The sequence below is a fragment of the Calidris pugnax genome, unplaced genomic scaffold (genome assembly GCF_001431845.1).
Source record: "Calidris pugnax isolate Ruff unplaced genomic scaffold, ASM143184v1 scaffold13, whole genome shotgun sequence".
NCBI classification, from domain to species: Eukaryota; Metazoa; Chordata; class Aves; order Charadriiformes; family Scolopacidae; genus Calidris; species Calidris pugnax.
The window spans coordinates 15090079-15111547 of NW_015090810.1; the positions used below are offsets into that span (position 1 = coordinate 15090079).

At 36.0% G+C, this 21469-nt stretch overlaps 1 protein-coding gene across 9 annotated transcripts in view; it reads left to right on the plus strand.

Moving 5' to 3' along the window:
• The window catches only part of CDH19 (cadherin 19, type 2), a 105249-nt gene that overhangs the window by 30186 nt on the left and 53594 nt on the right, over window positions 1–21469 (plus strand). For 4 of the 9 annotated variants that reach the window (XM_014938675.1, XM_014938679.1, XM_014938676.1 and 1 more), the window contains exon 1: window positions 9698–9841. The exons of the other annotated variants lie outside the window; for them this stretch is intronic. The gene's annotated coding sequence lies outside the window, so the exon portion shown is untranslated. Of the gene's footprint in view, window positions 1–9697; window positions 9842–21469 lie in introns of those variants that run through there. 9 annotated transcript variants of the gene reach the window in all.

Here is a 21469-nt window from a genome sequence, read left to right on the forward strand (position 1 = left end):
AGAATTTATTTCACTGGGCAACTGTGATTCTACAGAGATGTTAAAATGGAGATACCAATGCTGGAAGAAACCAAGCTGGCAAGCCCATACAATGTAGTGGAGAACTATACAGCTATGGGTACACTGTTTATCAAGTTTAGCTTTGATATTCCTCTTCATACCAGTTTCAGTGATCTTCCGTACTCCAACCAAGTAACCTCCATCACAAGAAAATCTTCCACAGCATACAGGGGCCCTGCATACCAGGACATGTTTAGTTTTGTAGCACACACAGCACCATGTCACTGATATTAAGATGAGGGATAAAATAAGGAGCTATACTTATTACTACTCCAAAGTCTGTTATCTTATTGCAAAGCAGATCAATTCTATGAGGGTATATACAATCACATAAGCTCAGAAGTGTAATCAGGCAGATAAACTCTGCCTGTTGGTACCTTTGGTACATTGGTACTTGTGAAAGAAGCTACCTATATATCACCTCTGAATTTTAGTTTCTAGATTTATTAACTCAAGTTTCCACTATCTCATGGATCTTTGCAGTTTTATGGTATAAAGTGTTATGTTCAGATTTCAAATCTGCATTTGGATACAGGCATGGCATTTCTGTTGAAGAGAAAGGAAGATTTAACCTTTACTGCTTATAAAATAATCACTAAAAAAACCAAGGCCTAGAAATAAATTATGCCTAATGGTCAGTTATACTATTTTGAGGCTGCAATTTGAACATTATTTCAATTTGTCATATTGGAATTAAAACAACAGAAACATTCATGAATGACAGTACTATACTAATGATAATTCTGCCATATTTTTTTATCTTAATTGAACACTGAAAAATGTGTCATTTATTTCCCTGTGAAATAAAAATCAAATATTTCAATTAGTTTAATAGCAATAATAATATGAATGCTACTGTTAAGCTCTGTAAGGAACAGTCAAATTTGAGACTGGCAATTTGAGTAAATAATACTGTATTTCTTCTGCACTTTAGGAGGCAAGGTACTTGGCCAAGGTCAAAAACAGAAAGCAGGGCTTCAGTGTTTTGTATCAAACAACAGAATTCAAGTGCACCTCTTTTGCACCCTTCCTAGATTTTACTTTCTGAATCCCTAAACCCTTTCTTAAGAGTAGTCATCCAGTGGCAATTATAGTTCCTTTTCCTATCAGCCTCCTTCCCTGTGTCAAACCCCACAGCCTTGCTGTTTGCACGGGAGGTGGGATGGCTCCTGAAGGCAGTGGCCTGACTGCTGCACGAGCTGTTGTCCATCTGGCTGCGGGTGAGCTGGCTAGCACCCAAGGCAAGGCTGACCTTGCTCCTGGGCTACCCACATCTTCATCCGTCTGGGACCTTGCTGTGCTTCTCACAGGTTGCTCTCCCCTTTCTACTGACAGCCAGAAAACTGGTCCTCCATCTGGCTAGTGTCCAGGCCAATCCAGTCACAGTTTCTCCATCTGGTTTATTCTTGGAAAGATGAACTGGATGTTCTTAATTTAGAATAGTCAGTCTCTCCCTGCCATCCCAGCCTACTTACTGCATCTACAAGATATTTAATTTTGGCTAGATTTTTGCATAATTGTGGAGAGAAGATCTGACTGTTTCCCTCTCCCCTCTCTCTTTCAAAGTTTTGGGATTTTGGTTTTTAGGGTTTTGTTTTGGTTTTTGTCCTTTGTTTCTTTTCTGTTCTCCAGTACCTGGCAGACAGTTTCCTAAATACTGTGAAATTGTCACTCACAAGATCACTTCTCCATCTTTACACAGCTTTCCTGTTTATTCTTTCTTGTTTTGTGAAAACATACCCGTCTCCCCCCTAAAAATAAAACAGCTTAAAATCTTTAGTTTATATTTTTACTGTATTTTCATTGTCCTTTTGTTACACCATTATCAACTACAGACATCTATCCCTTCCTCACTGTCCAGTGGGTAAAGCCCTTTCACAACACACATACATAAAAATTGATTCCACATAAACATCTTGTATCCTTGGTACCAAATGGTAAAACGTGTAAACAGATAGTTTTAAAAGGAAGAGCCTCTGTGAATATTTTTAATTTACTGTAAAATGCCTCAGTGTAACCAGGCTGGTTTTTCTCCTCAGATTTCATCGCACAAGGTCTTGTTTGTTGGTTGACTGTGGCTCTGACTCTTAGAGGTCAATGCATTTCCATGCTTTTACTCATGTAGCATTTACGTCAGTGTCTTCAGCTGGTCTAATTGGTGCAGACTACACAGCAGTCAATGAAGCTAGATAAGTTTACATCTGCCCATCCTGCTCACAGATCAAATAGGAGCATTTTACAAGCAGTGGTTACTCAGTGCTATCTGACCTGTCTTTGACATTTAAATATAGGACAAACTTATGTTATACCACCTATAAATCTGTGTTAGCTATGCTATGTTAACTCTTGAATAACAACTATGGTAACATTAAAAAAAAAACAACTAAAAACCCACGAACCCAAATATACAAATGTAAAAATTTATATTATTTATGAACAAGTCAGGATTTTACCCTCTTTTTGGGAGGGTAAAATGCTTTGAACTCAGATTTTTTTCCTTTTTAAAAATAATTATTTTATTTAACTAAACCAGCAATCCTTTCAGTTGGCAATATGTATAATTATGGTGCAAGCAATCAAGAGACAAGTTAGAATTGGTGTCATTATTATGACAGTTGAGGTTAAATTGTTTTGTCTAGAATGCAACTGTAAACTTCATATTTAATTCTCTTGTGCCAAAAAGTCTACCTCTGAACCTTCAATGCAGAACCAAATTTGAAAAAAAAACAAAACAAAACCAAACCCTTTTTTTTCCAGTGAATTAAAAAGAGAGAGAACATTATTAAAAAAATGTGGGGGAGGGAGAGGAATTGGTGTCAAACGAAGCAAGGTTCTTCTAATTTCATTCTTGCTGACCGAAAGACCTTTTTTCCAGGGGTAACTGAAAAGGCCAATTTTTTCATTCTATAAAACCAGAAAGCTCAAAAAAAATTGCCTTACTGCTTTCCCCTATCCTGTACCTATAAATGAAAAAAATGTAGAGATGAAGGGCGGGCCATGGAGCACAGAGCAAGGACGCCTTGTGTTATGTCATCTTCTTATCACCCATTAACAAAAAGATAAAAATTTGACCACCTGCTTTCCTCTGCCTCTTGGCAGGAGGGATGAGATATGGAACTTCTCCTTACCTAGCAGCTCACGTCAAAGGCTTTTCATTTTGCTAGTGGGACATGGAATGAAATGTTGACATGAAAAAATTCTTCAGACCAAACTCGTTCATTTTGTTTTATATTGCTTTATTTAATTTCATTCATTTTTGTAATGGAAATGTCACGGGGATTAATTAAAAGAAAAAAAATGAAAAACATGTTGACATTTCTGCTATTGGAATATTTCATTTAGTTTTGTTGAACTAATTCAACGGGGTTATTTTTCTGCCACTGAAATTTGTGCATAAAGGTCCTTTCCAAATTAGGCTGACCTGACCATGTAATCTCTACACCGGTTTTTGTACTGGGAAGTTACAATGCAGCAGACCAATCACAGCTATAGATTTGATCTTCATGAAATTGTATTTAATATTTCTAATACTTCTTCTATCTTAATGCTTCATTGTTTTCTACATGTAAATGTGTACACTAATATTTACTTTGCTGCCTACCATAGAGGTAGAATAGCCTTCTAACATTTGTAGCAGCCTGATCAGGTATGTGAAAAAGTGCATGAGGGTTACATATCTAACTAAATATAAAGAAATATTTTTCTTGTTATTCTTCAACATATTTTATAACAATTCATGACTGAATTGCGACTTGCACTATATATGAGCTCTATCTGATGGCAGCTGCTGTCCTCTCTGCAGGACACGTTGGAGAATATGAACTAGTTACTTACAGAAGTGAGTTGAATTCAGGCCCTTCTTATGATGTGTTCATCAGCATGAGACCTTGGACTGAAGACAGAGACGACATCTCCAATTTCTTTTAATCTATATCTAAAAAGTATGTAACAGTAAGAGAATAAGGGAGCTCCATTCCTTCAGGGGATCATCTTGAAGATTTTCCTGCTCTGAATTTTCTCCTGTTGATTGTATCTTGTGATGGAAATTTAAACAGGAAAAGATAAGTTGCCTGCATATTGTTTTCCAAACACAATGTATTCTATCATAACAATATTCACTGAGAAAATAAAAGGAAAGAGGAAAGGAAAGGAGAAAGAAATCATTTTTTGAAAGGGTCTCATTACAGTGTGGTATTCAGATTCTTTTAATTAAGAAGGCTATGCACCATTTCCACAGACTTTTCACACATACTACTAAGTACACACTTATCTTAAGTAATTATACTTTGTTGCAATTCATTAAACTTCTTCTCCCTCAGGGTGGAGGGGAGGGGAGGGAGAAGAAAAAAAAAAAAAGAAAAAAAAAAAAGGTTTTCAAAACACAAATCACAGAATCGTATGGGAAAAATGCAAAACCACACAAATTGATCATTAAATATTGAAAAAAATAAGATGCAAAGAGATTTTGAAACTGGTTTCAATTCCATGAAAAAGAGTCTCACTGGTATTGTAGATTAATCCATGCATTTTTGCATTTACACTGCTTCGTGTAACTTCTAACTTCTTAGAAGCTGTGATATATAAGGTATTTTAGTGGGAACTGAATTTTAGTTGCAGTAGAATTATTAAAGAAGTGGAACAAAAAATCCCACCAAATTTATTCAAGAAAATGGTTTCATTTAGCATAGTATATAAAAAGCACGTCTAGAAGTGACGTTTCCAACAATATATAAAAAAACCCAACACAAATCCCCCAAAATTCGGTATTGAGTCCCCAGAGATGAAGACATCATAAATGCTCTCACTGGTCTTGTTAATACTTCACTGCTGCTGTTTTCACAGCATCTTTTCCGTCTTTTAGCATAGTTGTGCTGGCTGCTTACCTAGCCTGGAATAATTCTGCTAAGCTTGATGCACATTTCAAATGCTTATTCCAAACACAAGAGCCGTGATTTCGATATAGGTGGCTTGGGAGAATCGCCTTGAATTCTGTCCCTCACTGAGTAAATTAAACTTACTCTGATATCAGATTAATATTTGAATAACCTACCATGATATATTTGCAAAGCTCATAAACTGTTACTTGGAAGTTGGAAATATCATATAAAACCCAAAACTAATCAAAGAATAAAACTTCATTCTTCCTATGTTTCATGACAACGATCTATAAAAGTGTTTCCCCCAGTTTTAGTTCACGGGAGCAATGTACTCCTAGGAAAAACCAAGGACAGAACTTACTAGATAAGTCTTTACATATGTGTCTTTTACATAGCAGCCTGCCATAAAACTTGGTAGAAGTTTGACTAACTTCAATTAACTTTTTAAAATAATCAACTTCATTTGTAGATAAACCCATAACTTCCTATTCTCTGCAAACTAATATACATGCAATTTATTAATCTGTTTTTCACCTTCTAGAGACAAGTATCTTCAAAGAAAAAAAATCTAGTTTTGCTTTGGGTATAAAGTCTATTTTTCCTTCCCTGTGTTTTGTGAGAGAAATCTCCCCTCAGGTGGATAGAACTGAAATCCCATCATTGAACTTCCTTTAAACTCCTGCCTTGGGTAAATATAGCCCACAAACACAGTAGAAGAATAATTAAAGAACAAATAAATGAAATAATAAGCAAAGAAATATGTTCATTTTTTTCTCTTTTCTTTTTATTGTTTCTGGTTTTGTTATTTTGGTTTCTTTGTCTCCCTTTTGATTTTCCAAAATTTTTTAAGAAAACTCTTTGCCCTTGCCAGAGGATCTGTCTGCATTTGAAATTCTCTTCATACTGAAAAGTGATTAAGGGAAGAACTGGTTACCTCTAATAACAGTAAGTGAACCCAAGAGACTAAAATCTTCTGAGATCCATCCAATTAGACAAGTGTCAAAGATGAGGATGCAATCTCATTCATCCCCTTGAATGGGAACTGACCCTTTTTTAATCCTTTTTTTTTTTTTCAGTGTTCTTTATTCTGTTTAAAAATAAGCAGAAGTCCTAGGGTTTCTCATCCTTATTTTTTCTTTAATTTCTGGAAAAATTGAATAGATTTCCCTTAAAATTTATAATTAACTCTACTAAATTCTTAGGACTGTTTTTCTTCGAGTCATTATAGCACACATATACATATCCACAAAATAGGATTGGTCATCATATTTGAGCAGAAATTTAACTTTAAAATAAATTAATAGATATCATATTACAATTGACTGATCAGTAACCAAGTTTTAAATTGTACAGGTATTTTAATTCCAATTTTATTATGATGTTCTTGACCCCAAGCAAACACCATCCAAAGCTATAGCTTTTGGATGGATAAAATTCCTATTTTTAATCACAATAAATATAATGAAAAAGGAGAAGACTCCAAACAGATTAACTGGAATTCTGAACCTTCTCTGTCAATTCTTTGAGAAGTTGTCTTTATGACAACTCATTTCTTTATTTAGGTAAAATAAAGTTCACTCAACTCTTTCAAACCTCCAGTAATGTTTTGTTCTGGTGATGAGTAGAGCTCCTCCTGTGTTACCTCAGAACCGAGTTGCCTATTCATGTTGACTGTGCTGCTAATTCTGCTGTTAGCACACGACAGGTCTCCCCTGTGGAGCAAGATGATGTTAAGGTTTTAACAAACCTTGGAAGGAAGCTGTGACAACAGTCAAGTTGACAGTGGATGCTGAAAGCTAGCATATTGCTGAGATCCCTCTCTGCAGGAATTAGCATGGTCTGTGAGACCAGGAAAGAACTAACAGGGTAACTATTTTCTTTAATGTGTGACAGTTCATATTATGTCTTTTCAAATTTAATATCAAAAAGCTTGCCTGTCATTAACAGGTGCCTAGACAAAGAGAAGCAGCAATGATTTGTCACATGGGGACACTGTACTGAGAATAAGTATGTGTTTTCTTCTCAGTTGAGAAATGTTTTCTCATAATTTTGTGAATTAACCTTCTTATTTGACTTCTTTTTTTAAGGTGAGGGCTACCCAACTATCTTTATTTTTTTCTTTATTGCTGCATACTATCTGTACCTTGTCAGAAGTCCCCTGTATTCTGGCCAGTTTGCCTTATCAGTTCTTCAACTAACATTTCCAAGAAACTTCCATTTTGATTCACTTCCTACCGCTCATTCCTGTTCCCTTCAAATGACACATCTTACTTATACTACATCCTGACAACATTCATCGTTCTCAGTAAATGAGCATATCTTGTTTGCCAGCTGGCAACAATTGTTTCACCCCTTACTTACAGCTATGTCTAGTTAACTCTGACTTGGTGAATGAAACATCACCTTTTCTGTACTGCTAGAAAGCCAGTGAGAAGCGGTGTCATTAAAAAAGCTGTTTTTCCAGGTGATAAATAGTAACATATCACTGAATTCCAATTACACTTCTTCAGTTTCCACAGATCTTAGGAAAGTGTCCTTCTCCTCTTCCCATTTTTCTATTTTGCATCTGCTATACCTCACCCTGGGCAGAGAACCAAAAATATGACGCAGGTACTCTTACTGAATAGCAGCTCTCCCCAAATATTCCTGTTTCTTAAAACAAACAAGCATGATAAAAGGTGCAGAAGATATGAAAACGTGATCTTAGTTTACATTGATTCCCTCACTCAGATCTAACATCAAGTTTTAGACAAAGGAACCAAGTTTTGCCTAGCACAGACAAAAATGCTTGAGTTAAGAGCACCAGAAATCTTTGTCAGTTAGTTTTTGATACCTAATTTCATAAATAATTAAATAACCATTACTAAGAACACAGTGTTATCAAAGAATCTTAAGCTGCATAGTATTATCATGTTTTCTCTGATTTGAGAAACAAAAAGTAGCCAATCTATCTAGTTCTTAAAGTTGTGTATTCACTTCCACTCTCACACAGAAACTATATTACTTATACTGAAGCAGTTAGGAGGAGATAATCCTCAATAAGTTATCAGGAGATCATCCTCAAAAGGCTGAGAAGTAATTCGGCTGCTCAGATGGTGTAGAGTGTGAGGCTTTCTGACTGTGTCACGATTAGCATAACGGATGGACAGTTTTCCTGGGTTATTTCAAGCCCATTCATTTCAAGTTTTAAGGTCTGTGATATTAGGGAGATTTTTAATTTTTTGGAACCAGCTGATTTTCCCCTGACATAAATACAGTAAGCAGTGATTCAGTGTTAGCCAAGGTATCAGAGCTCACGCACATGCATCAACCAGAACTGTTTTCTTTGCAGACCGTGTTCTGCTCTGCTGTTCTCTGATCTGGAACACTATCTAGTCGTCTTTCCTTATAGTATTATGTATGCTGAAGAATCACATTCCCTCATTCACCATCTTTTCTGGTCATGAGATTCCTGAGTGTCTGTGTAAGGTCTGCAAGAATTTACTTTCTTTCCTTTCTAGAAAAAAATATGTTAAAAATACATGACAAAAGCACAGACAAGAGTTTTTCAATATCCTCATGGGAACAGTTGCTAAATTTTCTTGGACTGGATAATAAGAAGAGAAAGAGGTAATGTTTCCTGAGATATCAAAATTTTCTGTTTAAAAGAGGCAATTTCAGGAGAAAAAAAAATAATCTGTGAACTGAAGGCATATTTCTTCCTTAAGCTACAAATTTCATAGTGGAAAATCTGCTGAGTTTTGGGTTTTGGGTTTTTTTGGGGGGGTTTTTTGGGGGTGGGGGTAGACTATTTTTGTTTTTTTTAAAGTTTTATCATTAATAGGACATATTAAGTCTGAAAAAATGTCATGTTTGTTGTTTTACCATTTAAGACTTCCCAGAAATCTTCTTGGCCTGGAGCTAATAATGATGTAGCACTAAGCTCTAAATTATCTCATCATAAGTATGTCTTCCATAATCATTACAGAAGTGTTACTGTAATCCACAGTTCTTGTTTATTCCCCAAATATCCTTATGTCTTTTTGAGAGCACAATGAATACTTAAATTATTGTTCAAAATTTCCTAAATGGACTTAAGATAGAACTTAATTTCTATGAAAAAATTATAACCTGTTGCATAACTATCCCACAAGATTTTATGGTCTTTTTCTTTTATTTTTCAATTATTTTTTAAATTTATATATTATACACTGGCTAGTAGACAAAAATTAACTTTTGTACATAGTTGCAAGAAAAGTAAAAGGATGTATTTCATATGTCTCTCAAAATATTTAAGGACATAAAGCAATACTTTGGGAATATGTTTTCTTCTCACTGTGAAGATTTTATGATTCTAGAAACTAATTTATTTGGGGGAAAAAAAGGCTGGAAGGCAAACCCCAGACTGTAGAAACTCTCTTCTTTGACTAACTTTTGTGACTACTCTAAATTGATCACTTGTTTCCCTGACTAATCTCTAAACAGAGGGCATATCCCTTTCACTTGCAAAATACTCTCACACAAAATGAATTACCTTCCCACCACCTTGGTTACTTGCCAGAGAGTACTTTATTTTTCCACTAGGAAAAAGAAAATCAGCTTGTATTTTGCTTGCTAGAGCCTTCTGCATTTTAATTCTGAACTCTGAATGAACATCAGAGAGGCCTTATGATGTTTTGCACAAAAGTGCCTGTGTTCATAGTTTTACTCAGGGCACCCAAAATAGCATGCAGTAAGCAGTGTCATACTGTGAGTTTTCAAAACTAAACGCAGAAGTGACTTATACTGGCAGGAAGCTGTAACTCCTAAAGCTTTCCGAGGATCTGTGAAGTAAAATAGAACTGCTTACTTCTCCACATCAGATGTTTAACTCAACTTTCACAATACTCATTTCTTTAAACCTAGAAGGCCCTGAGGTTACACAGGTAAGACCTCTATCTTTTTTACTTTATTATCTTCAAAAATCAAATTTAAAACCTTTAGCTGTGTGTCTCCAGTGCAAAAATTGCAACAGGCAAAAACAAACCCAGAAGCCACTCAAAACCTCTAGAAGGAGTAATCCCTTTTTTTTTCCTCAGAGTTCACTGACTAACTTCTGTAGCTGTGGAAACTCAACTTTCTAAGTTGGATTCGCCAGAGGAAATACTACAGCTGTTTTGTGTTCAACTTGCACGTTAAAAATTTCATGCTGATTATCAACCTATTTTTGCAAAACCCCCACCTCTAACAGACTGCTTGCAATTGCTTCATCTACACTCGTACAAGCGATTGTCATGTAAATGTGCTTACAGTTTCTGAAAGTGACATCAAGAAGACTGAAAAGTCTCTTGTTTTACAGGAAAACTTAGAAATACTCCCTGGCTTGCTACTCTCTATTCTGCTGTATCAATAATAATCTTTTTAAAATTTTGTCTTAGCTTTACATTCACATTTCTCTTCCCATTTCTCTTTATAATTCCATGCCTAGCAACTGCAAAGTTTTTTAGACCACAGAAAAGGGATGCTCCTACTTTTATTGGATCTCAGGTTAGAATGGCAATTTACTAATAAATAAAATGTTCAAAGAGCAGTCAGTAGACATACTACCAAAATATTTGTATTGCATATTTCTTTCATAAGCCTTCTATTAGGAGGTATAGCTACAATTTGTTTTTCATGTTCAAACTTTCTGTTTAGACTCTAGTCAAGAAACAGCCAGTAGAATATAGCTCAGAGTTATTTAATAGCTGTTGATTGGTTATTAAAATACTGAATCTCTGTCACCTTGTTCATTTCTACAAATTATTTTGGTATGAAACTGCTAGGGATTACATGGCTTTTGAATTATATCATTATTTTTTAATAGATTGTAATTTAGAATCAGTTCTGGCTGCAACAGCACTCCAGATAAACTACTTTTAATTTATATCAGGATAAACTTGCAGTTAGGTGCAAAAATTGATCTTTGGACTCAATTTTAGGAGTAATATTGTTACATTTCAATGTTCAGCATTTTTGTGTTAGAAGTTGTTGAACCAAGCATTTACATCAAATGAATATAGGGCAGTGCATGGAGTTGAGACTTTCTTCGTTTTTACAGACTGAAAAATGCATTGGTGTAAGAGCTAGCAGATGATGAAAATTCCTTCTTGGAATTATTTTTAGGTAAAGCAAAGAGGAAGAAAGAGGGACTTGCCCAAAAAATACTCTATGAAAAGTAGCTTAAAATTGAAGAACAAAATTACAAATGTATTGTGGAAAGTCATCCTTTTTTAGAACCAAAATGTAACCAAAATGTAACTATTTTAACCTAGTGCTAGGTAATTGAAATGATAATGCACATTTTACATTCAGAGCAGTTAAAGTGTAGAATACTTTAAAAATGAACTCAGTATGTTGCCTCTCTGTTTCAGAATGCTTTACAATTACTAACCTGAAATAAATATCAAACAACATCAGCACACTTTGATATTGCAATAAGAAAGCAATATGCGGTATGATATACAGGAGGATTTTAAGGATGCCCATAGTTGCAGCTACTTGTTGCTTTTCATCATTGCTCTTTGTTTTATTTGCTTTGACACTTTATAACTCTTTGGGGTGAAATTTCCATTGTAGTCTTTGCATCACGTTCACTACATGTATACTTAGAAACTTCTTGTTTAGTTTAATCAGAAAGACTTGGCTATTAATTAGGTCAATTTAATTTTAAATGGGTAATTTTGCCAACAGATCTAACAATACAATAAGTAATGATGATTAAAGTATTAGTAGGTAGAAACCGTCATTCACATTTTACTTTGCAAATCACAAAAAGTCTTGATTTCTACTACAGGTAGTAGGTTCCATCCCAGTCCTTTGTTTTTTTCTCTATTTCAACTATGTCATCAAGACCTTTTGAGTCTACATGATGCTAAAGGAAGAAAGTGTAATGGAATGTTTTCCTTATCCATCTTTTCAATCTTCTTAACCCAGCAAAACACTTGTTTCTGAAGATGAATGACTTGAGAGACCAGAGCATGTGTATAGCTATCCTGGCTATCCTGAGTGCTGTGAGAGCTTTCATTCCAGAACCTGCTAAGTAGACAAGGTACATACCCGTTACAGAGTTGATGAGGATGGAGCAGTGTCAACAGGACCACAAGGGACAGACCTGGGAACATAATTGGGCTTTGGATACACAGATCCAGGTCTCGTTTCTGCAGCTGCATTGCCTGTAGCATAAAAGGAATTGCAACTGCTGCCGTTAGCAAGCTGCAGGTTTGAATCATTCATTCTCAGGCCACTGACCTAACTGTTAAATCAAACTCCTTTTGAGACAACAGAATTAGAAACATTCAAATAAACAATAACATAAAGGATATTCAATTGGGGAAAAAAAAAAAAAAAGGTAAAACCTTAGTAAAAGACTTTGTGTCTGCAAATATAGTACTGGAACTAAGAACATGATGAGACCTGAAATAAGATTACTAAGACTGTCTTAGGGAAGAACTCGAAGTTTTATATATTTTGATGCAATATTGAATCTGTAGAGAACTAACTCTTTTTTGCTTTGGCACTATTGTTTTTTTTCCAATTTATGAGTGACAGTTGTTGCAACCTTAAAATTGCTAACTAAACACTAGAGAATGTGTAAGCTGCCACTTAACATTTTCCTGTTTTAATTTTTACATGGAATTATGACACATTGGAAGCCAAAACACATCCTAGTAAATTATAAACTATAACTAGCAAAAGAATAACTGAAATCAGTGTGACTGAGCACTGTCTTTATGTATTTATTTTGATTCACAACTAGCCAGGATAGAATGTCTCTGTAAAATAAACTCTTTTTCAATATTTTGCAGATATTTAGGACAGTCAGTGGTAAATAACATGGCTAAATAAAATAGCAATTTAAAGTTCTTGAAGTTTTATTTTGCAGGACCATTTTCTTCTTAAAACTGTTTTTATAACAATATTAAGCAATATTATATATTGTTATTATGCAAAAAAATATTTAAAATGTCCTGTCCTTATTCTGATGTAGCTTAAAGACAGTTTGTGGTTCTTCATTGTTAGCATTCTGATGGTATATCCAAACTGATGAGTTCTCTTTAAATGCAAAGATTACAAAAATTAAAAGGGATTTACAGAGACAATTCTTAGCAAGCAATAAAGATAGTGTAGTTACACACTCCTTTGCCTGGAGAGAACCATTTCAGAATGTTGAAAAGGATATGTAGAATACATGGGGAACAATTTACATGGCAATGTGGTAAATTTTTCCTCTCACAGTTCATAAGTTGAAGTGGGATAATGCCATCTGTCAAAACTGATCAGAAAAAAAGATGATCAAAATACTTTGCAAAGAAAACTGTGTTTATTTAGAGTCTTTTTAACAATTTGAAATTTTAAAATGAGATCTGGATATCCAAAACAGAATTTATCAGGAGATGGAACAAGCAGCTATGTCTTACATTGCTTTGTAAACAGATTGTGTTTGTGTGGATATGGTCACAAGTAAACTGAGCTCACTTCCTAGGAATTTTACCCATGGTGACTAAACATAGGAGCCAAAAACCAAAAAGATCTGAAACTTTGTTAAATCATTAACCTATGATTTCTGGATGATTGGAAGCACTCTGAAAATTTCAAGCAAACTGCCAACAAACTTCATAAATAAAGCTGAGAAAGTCAAAACGCAGCAGCATGTAAGAATTTATATAATCCTAAGTACTCTAAATGTTCTCTGCATATTTTTTGAAATTTACTGAAAGCAGTCATAGAAGCACACGTGCTCATACACAAAACCATGTTTATTTTTACATGTTGGCATGAGGAGTATGAACATGCAAACTGCTACAGAAGCTCCCTAGTGCCCTGATGCATTTGCATGAATTTTTTAGAAGACGGACACAGACTAGGAGTAGTCCTAACTTTTGAGTTATTCATGACATTTGAGGTGATATGAAACAGGATTTTTTTTTGTTTTTTCTAAATGCTGCAAATTCCTTCTCTCTTCCATCCCTCAGAAGAAGAACACAAAAAGATACTATTGTCCAGGGGTCCATGAGCCACAACAATGGGTCACACTGCCGTTCCCAGGTGCCTCAGCTTCCCATGGAGCCTGCAAAAAACTTGAGGGAAAGAATGAAGGGAGAGGAGCACGTGTGCCAATACCATGCAAACTATAAAACTCCCATCTTTGTTAACAAATTGGAAAACAGTGCTAGTTTCAATTACTGCCCTGTTCATCTTCAAACAGCTGATCTCTTACTCTGTATTACTCCATGAGATGCAGACAGTTGTCGAAAAAGATTAAGGACATTGCTGCTCTTTGTGTGTATCACTGTGATATTTATTGGCTGGGCCAAAATTTACCCTTAACAATAATTCCCAATGGTAGATGAGCTAGAATGATTTATGCTACTTTATATCCCATGAGGTACCCCTGGAAAATAAAAAGACATTTCCAGACAAATTAAGATGACAACCAGACTTACAGAAAGAAAATGTGGTAAGTGTATTGGTTTTCCCCTAACATCAAATTTAACATATAAATTGAATCGGTTTCAAATGCCAGATCATTAGATAGCTGGCATACACAGCTATTTTCATAGAAGACTGACCCATGAAATGTATAAATAGCATTTGGAAATGTCACATAGAGATAAACTGTGCTGATTGCTCAGCTTTTTATATGCTGTCCTTCAGGAATGTGCAAATTAGACCCATTTTCTGGTGCCTTACATATAATATTATTCTACTAAATTCTTTATCTCAGCTATTTTTTTAAGTAATCTTCTTATGAAAAGATTTATTCCCACTTAAAGATTACAGGAAAACAGAGCCTAGACTCAAAGACTTGCACAGTTTAAAACCAATTTGACAGTGTGGAAACTAAATGGTCTCAGTTACCTGACCATTTTAATCACAGCTATGTGAAATTTTTACAAGTGACATGACTCTGCTGACCTGCAAGAGGTGAGATGATGCCCTCCAGGAGGAAGGTCAGGCAGGTCAGCACATCAGTCCTCACTGTGTAGGGCAGTCTGGGATGGGGCTGTGCGGACCCCTGGGGTCTCTCTGATTCCCTCTTAGAGTCTTCCCCCAAATAATTTATCCTCTCACATTCTGCTAGGGTCCCTCCCCCATGTACCTCTGTGGCCTCTCCCTGAGTGACCACAACCCCATCAGTTACTTGTTGCACAGGCAATATCTGATTGGGGTTCCCCGTTCAAATTCCCTCAGCACCCTGCACCAGCCCATGGACATGATCATGACTGGGCCCTTCTGGGTTTTTCTTCCCTGCTGGCTGCTCCCACAACCACGGGGAGCCTGATTGCACCCAAGGTGCTTTGCTGTTCTCATGACAGTTCTGCTCCCCTGCACAGTGGGCTTCGCATCCTAGCCCTGTCAGACCCAGTCATACTTTCTACAGACAAGTACCAAATTTCTCCAGAGATAGATCAGTAGGGGCAGGTAACACAGAGCAGCACTGCAAACTGTGTGCAATAGGAGTCCAAGACCCCACAGGTTCTAACCCAAAGCCAGGTTCTGAAGCATCCTCTCTTCATGGGCAGAGCCGGTGAGTTCCACCACTACCATCTGAATGACCCAGACAAGTAACTGCACACTCTTAGTAACGCAGCATCAATGAAACAGAACAAAAAGTTCCTATTAAAACCAAACTTAAGAATTAAATTACATTAAAAAAATGTTTGTTTCTGTAGATAATACTGTTTCTTTCCCACAAATCAAACTATTCTCTCAGAAGAAAAATAAATTTAAACCAAGAGCTTACCCCCAAATATAGTGTCTACAAGCATGAGTTTGTTGCATGATGCATTCAAAGAAACTCTGAAATATAAATTTATAATCATATTTTCCAGATATATTATAGAAACTGGAAACATAAATAATTCAAATATGCGAATAACTGGTAAGTTGTTGTAAATAATGTATTTTTGTTTTTCTCTCCATTGGGTCTGCTGCTGCATGGTTGGCTTTTTTTTCTTTTTTTTTTCTTTTTTTTTTTTTTTTTGATAGATAGCCTCTTCAGAATAATAGCTGATTTCCAAGTGGAGAAATACTGTTTGAGTCTGAGCTACTATAATCTGATTCAGTCCATTTTGTTTCAAATGAAAATAAGGCAGTACAACAAAAAGTGTTGTATCATAAAAATGATAGACTGTGTTCCTGAGTATTACTAATCATAAATGTCAGAGAGAGTAAAAAGTATACTATTTCAGCAGGACTTCTGATGAAAAACTCTGTTGGAACAAATCCAATGGCCTTTTAGAGACAGCAGCTCTACATTTCAGTTTTTAATTGTGGTGTGTAGACTTTCTTTTTTCAGTCTGGACATCATGGAGCAATGCTCGTTATACCTAAACCCGGGAATTGAGATGAGTTTATTTTCTTTCTACATTACGACATAGTTTTTTTTTTTTTTTTTTTTTTTTTTTTGATAGATAGCCTCTTCAGAATAATAGCTGATTTCCAAGTGGAGAAATACTGTTTGAGTCTGAGCTACTATAATCTGATTCAGTCCATTTTGTTTCAAATGAAAATAAGGCAGTACAACAAAAAGTGTTGTATCATAAAAATGATAGACTGTGTTCCTGAGTATTACTAATCATAAATGTCAGAGAGAGTAAAAAGTATACTATTTCAGCAGGACTTCTGACGAAAAACTCTGTTGGAACAAATCCAATGGCCTTTTAGAGACAGCAGCTCTACATTTCAGTTTTTAATTGTGGTGTGTAGACTTTCTTTTTTCAGTCTGGACATCATGGAGCAATGCTCGTTATACCTAAACCCGGGAATTGAGATGAGTTTATTTTCTTTCTACATTACGACATAGTGTTTATGATTTACATATGATGGTATGATGCTGTAGTAGTATGATATTATGATCATAAATCATAGTAATCATATGGAGGTAAAGCATTCTCATAATCAGCTGTGTTAAGCAGGGATTCAAGACATGTGAGAAAATAACATTATTATTCTTGTCCAATCTAGAGAAAAATAGTTTCTAAAAAGTGGTTATATTTAAATTCAAGATAACTTGTACCAAAAAGGTAAATAGTGTGTTTTATAAGAATTTCAAACATTGTTTTCAGATAGTTAGTCAACAAAACATCTTTGTTCCAGTCTAATTTCCTTTAGTGGAAACATCTCTCTACCAAAAATGCAAAACATATCTAACAGAGGAACTGTGAGCTAAATGTAAATTAGTACTCCTGAATGTAAATTAGTACTAACTTATTTAACAAGACATACCTTGATCTTCACTAATATTAATATGAACTCAGAAATGAAAGAACTTGCTCAAAAATAGAATATTTCTGTAGGGATGGCAATAAGATTAAGAACTCAGTTTAACTGACCTGTTTGTAGATGTCTTTTAGGTAATTTATTAGCTTAGGTTAACTGTCAAGATTCTCTCTAGACAGAAAAAAGGGTGATTTAGACTTCATATGTTAGTTACCTTTCTTACAATGCAGTAAAATACAGCTGCTTTTCTTTTTCCATTGAATATTCAGGGAGCCTACGTAGGCACGTTCCATTTGGTCTTTAGATTTCAGGTGCTTAAATTAATAAATGTAGTCTTAAGAAAACATAGGAGCTTCAGGCTTTATATTATTGAAAAAAAATGCTATCTATGACATAAAGACTAATCATTCACAGGCATGGAAAAAAATTAGATAAACTCTTGGGTTATTAGCAGGCCTACAATATGTAAGAGTCCACCAAAAACACTGTAATAGTTCATCTTGTACTCACAATTTTTCAATAGAAAGGAACTTTGTTCCGTATTATGTTCTGTTTTCTGGTAATAAAATTAATTTTTCTACCTCATTTAACGGTTGTGTTTAGCAGGCAATGATTCTAGGCATAGAATTAATTCACACAAATAATACTAATAAAGGTAAGATAATAAAATAGTAAAAAAGTAACAAGTAAAGCTAAAAAAGAAGAAAAAATAAAAGGAAAATTTAACATTTTGGACAGTGTAACTTGGCCAAGGATCTGATATATCTTGTCAAAGTGACAGTGGATACCTGTGGAGAAGCACTGGAAGTTTTTCACTCAGCAGAAACTGTGAATAAGTTTGATTTAACTGAGGCAGAGAGGCTGCAAATTGATTTCTTGATTCATTTAGGACACAGTCAGAGGTAGCATATAGAAAACCCTAGAGAGAAGAGAACAGCATTATTGTTTCCTTCCTTAATAGGTGTAAAAGGTTGGAACTCTGTCAAGTGGTGGCAAGTTCATCTGTGTAAAAGACAATGTAAGGTATTTGCCCATCAGACACATCGATTGCTTGATGCAGGGGAGAACCATAGGTGACAGCCTGAGCAGCGGCTGACGGCTTGCTGCCTCCCGCAGCTCGGGGAAGGAGATAACTGAGGGATGCTGAGCCAGCCCAGCCCTGCTGCTGGTCACACCACCAACCTCAGGCATTCAGACTACTGCTGACATATCACAAGAGGTTTATTAGTCACAGCCTGCTTGGTCTTACCCTATATTGCTTCATAAAGCTAACAGTTAGGAAAAAAATTGGTTTTCACATGCAAAATGCACTGTTTTAATTATTAAACACCATTGTATTTGTAAACAACGGTCATAAAATACCATGGAAACAAATTTTTGTTTAAAAAAAAAGTTTCATTCAAATATCTTTGAATGAAAGCTTTCCTGGGGCCCCTTGAGGGACTGGGGGGGGCTCCGGGGTCTCCCCAGAGCCTTCTCTTCTCCAGGCTGACAGGTGACCCAGAGTGGTGGGACCATAACTAATGAGAAGGAGGAGGTTCCTTACCCTGGACAGCCCAACTCTCTAGGGGCCTCTGGAACCCAGAAGCATTTTTATTCAGCCAAATGCAAAAGTCACATTTGGAAATGAGGGGTGGAGGGAACCCCCTCAGACTGGGAGCAGGGTTCAGGGTGGAACACAAATTGGGTGAAGGCAGTCCCTTCTCCTCACAGGGAGCCTCCCAGACATTGGTGGGTGAAACAGCTGAAGGCTGTTGTGTTTATCATAACAGAAATGGGTGGGATTTGTGGAGGTGACTTGTGGTCCCCCTTTCTTTAATAGGACACAAGTTCTTGTAACACACTCGTCTTAGTACGGCTTCTAAATATTCCAATAATATTTAATCTCATGCAAATTGAAGCTCTACGCCCCTTCTTTTTTTTTCCTGCAGACGGCTGCTCGTTGTACGATCTAATTTGGCAGCCGGGGGTTTAATAGCGAATTACGCTGCCGGCGACCATCTGCCTCCCCCCAGCAATCCCTGCTCCTCACTCCTGCCCTCGGGTCGGGTTTTGGGGATAATCCCGGGCAATTACTGACCTCGGAGCAGTGCCATGGCATGGCAGAAAAGCAGACACTTTTTTTGGTGTCCTCTCATTCATTACCCAGCAGTGCCGTAGGCTCTGCCACTTGATTTCACGTTCCAGAGGGATGCTCAGCCCTCCGTGATATTAGAAAGAACTACTTTACTGAGAGAGTGGTCAGGCCCTGGAACAGCCTGCCCAGGGAGGTGGTGGAGTCACCATCCCTGGAGGGATTTAAGAAACGTGTAGACATGGCTCTTCAGGGCACGCTCTAGTGCCCAAGATTATTGGTTTATGGTGAGGTGTTGAGTGTGGGGTTTAGTTGGTGGGTGCGGTGTTTTTGGTGGGCGTTTGGTGTGGTGTGTTTTGTTTTGTGGGTTTTTTTTGTTTGTTTGGTTGGTTGGTTGTTTTTTGTTTTTTTTTGTGGTTGGACTCGATGATCTCAGAGGTCCCTTCCAACCACTAAGATTCTGTGATTCTGTGATTCTGTGATCTTGCACTGAAGTCACAATGATTTATAATGTCTTTCTCTTGTAACGTTCTTGCAGATTACAATTATAGCAGGGAAGTCTGTTATGACGTTTTAAGGTTAATTTGCCATTTGCTGATAATCTTAAGCAAAACCCATAGCGTACAATCTTCTCCACTGAACTCAACTCAGTCAAAGACCTCTTTCTATAAAGAATGAGAAAGCCAGGAAGAATCTTGGTTATCAGATGCATAAAATGATTAAGTTCCAAGTAATTTCTGTTTTGTGCTTGTTCTTGTATTGATTCTTTATTTATCAGTTAGGAAATTGTGCTAAAATCTTATCACAAGGCATTATCTTAAAATATTAATATTCTTTCAGTTCTTGTCATCCCTCTGGTTCCTACAAAGAAAAATAACCCACTGTTTGGGGGATTTTCTTCTTTTTTGCTTGGTTTGGTTTGGTTGGTTTTGTTTGGTTTTAGATTGTTCAATTCATAGCACATGATTTCTTTGTTCAAACAGCAAACAAAAGTGGCTGGTGTTAGAAGAGAGGAAAAAGGCAGTCTAAAGTCATGGTGCTACTGAAAAAACTTTTGTTAAACTATAAGCTATGAACTATAAACTCTTATTTAAGAGGATTGCAGAGAGAATGGTAGTCCTCTGAGGGCACAAAAAAGGGGGCTTCTTACAACTTATTTACCATTTTTTAACATTTAGCACAAAAAGAACTGAATTTTTTCTACAGAACAATGTTCTACTGAGAGCTGGTAGAGGAAGTGCTCTTCAAGGTGAAGTGCTTTCATTGAAGATATATATTGCCTGTATACTGAACCAGTTGCTATTTCCACAAAGATGGTGTTGTAAATCCAAATAGACTGAATCACAAGAATCCTGATAATAGATCATATTTTGCTTTCAGATCACCTTTTCACAAAGCCTGCTTAGTCTCTGTTTGATCCTAGCTGCAAATAGTTCAGATTCGATATCAATATTTGAAAAAAAAATAAATCTCGTTCTGTGATCCACAGACAAATATGTCCTCTTTTCCTGATTATATGAACATCTCTTTATATGAGATAAGATTATTTTATTTTATTTTATTTTATGATTCTGTTTAACAGAGAAAGATATTCCTTTGAAGCATTTGATCTGCTTGGAATTTTTCAACTTTGAAACAGCTCAGAGTCCAACCATTTCCTCAAAGTAAAATATTTTTTTCAAGCAAATTGCAATTTTAAGCAGTAATACTGTTCTATTTATTTATTTTAAATATTGTTCTGTGCATTTGTAAAACTCACCTGATATCAAGTAAAGAAAATGGTAACATATCCTGAAAGGCAAATTCAGAACATCTAAAATCCCTTAACTATGCCCTGTTCTAACTGACATGATACTTTTTTAAATTTGGAGGTTGTGTGAGAATGTTTCATAATTTGTTTCTTTTAGTTTTACCTAATCCTTTTTGACACTATTTCAACAGTGAGTAGAGTCACTACATTATATTTACTGGTTACTCTACAGAATAGAGCTTATTTTCGTATTGTACTAAGAAAGCTTGAAATTTGTATTTATTTGTTAAGAAAATTATACTTTTCATCCAGTGGGGATTTTTCTTTTTGTTTTTGCATTGCTATGCTAGCGTTCTTAGCATAGACAACAGCCCTGGCCCCGCTGAGAGGGGGATTTCTCTGCCGTGCTTAAGATTCCATAGCACCATGCCAATACCCTGTCCCTGTTTCTATGCCTTTGTTACTGCACAGCTGCGAGGGTGAAAT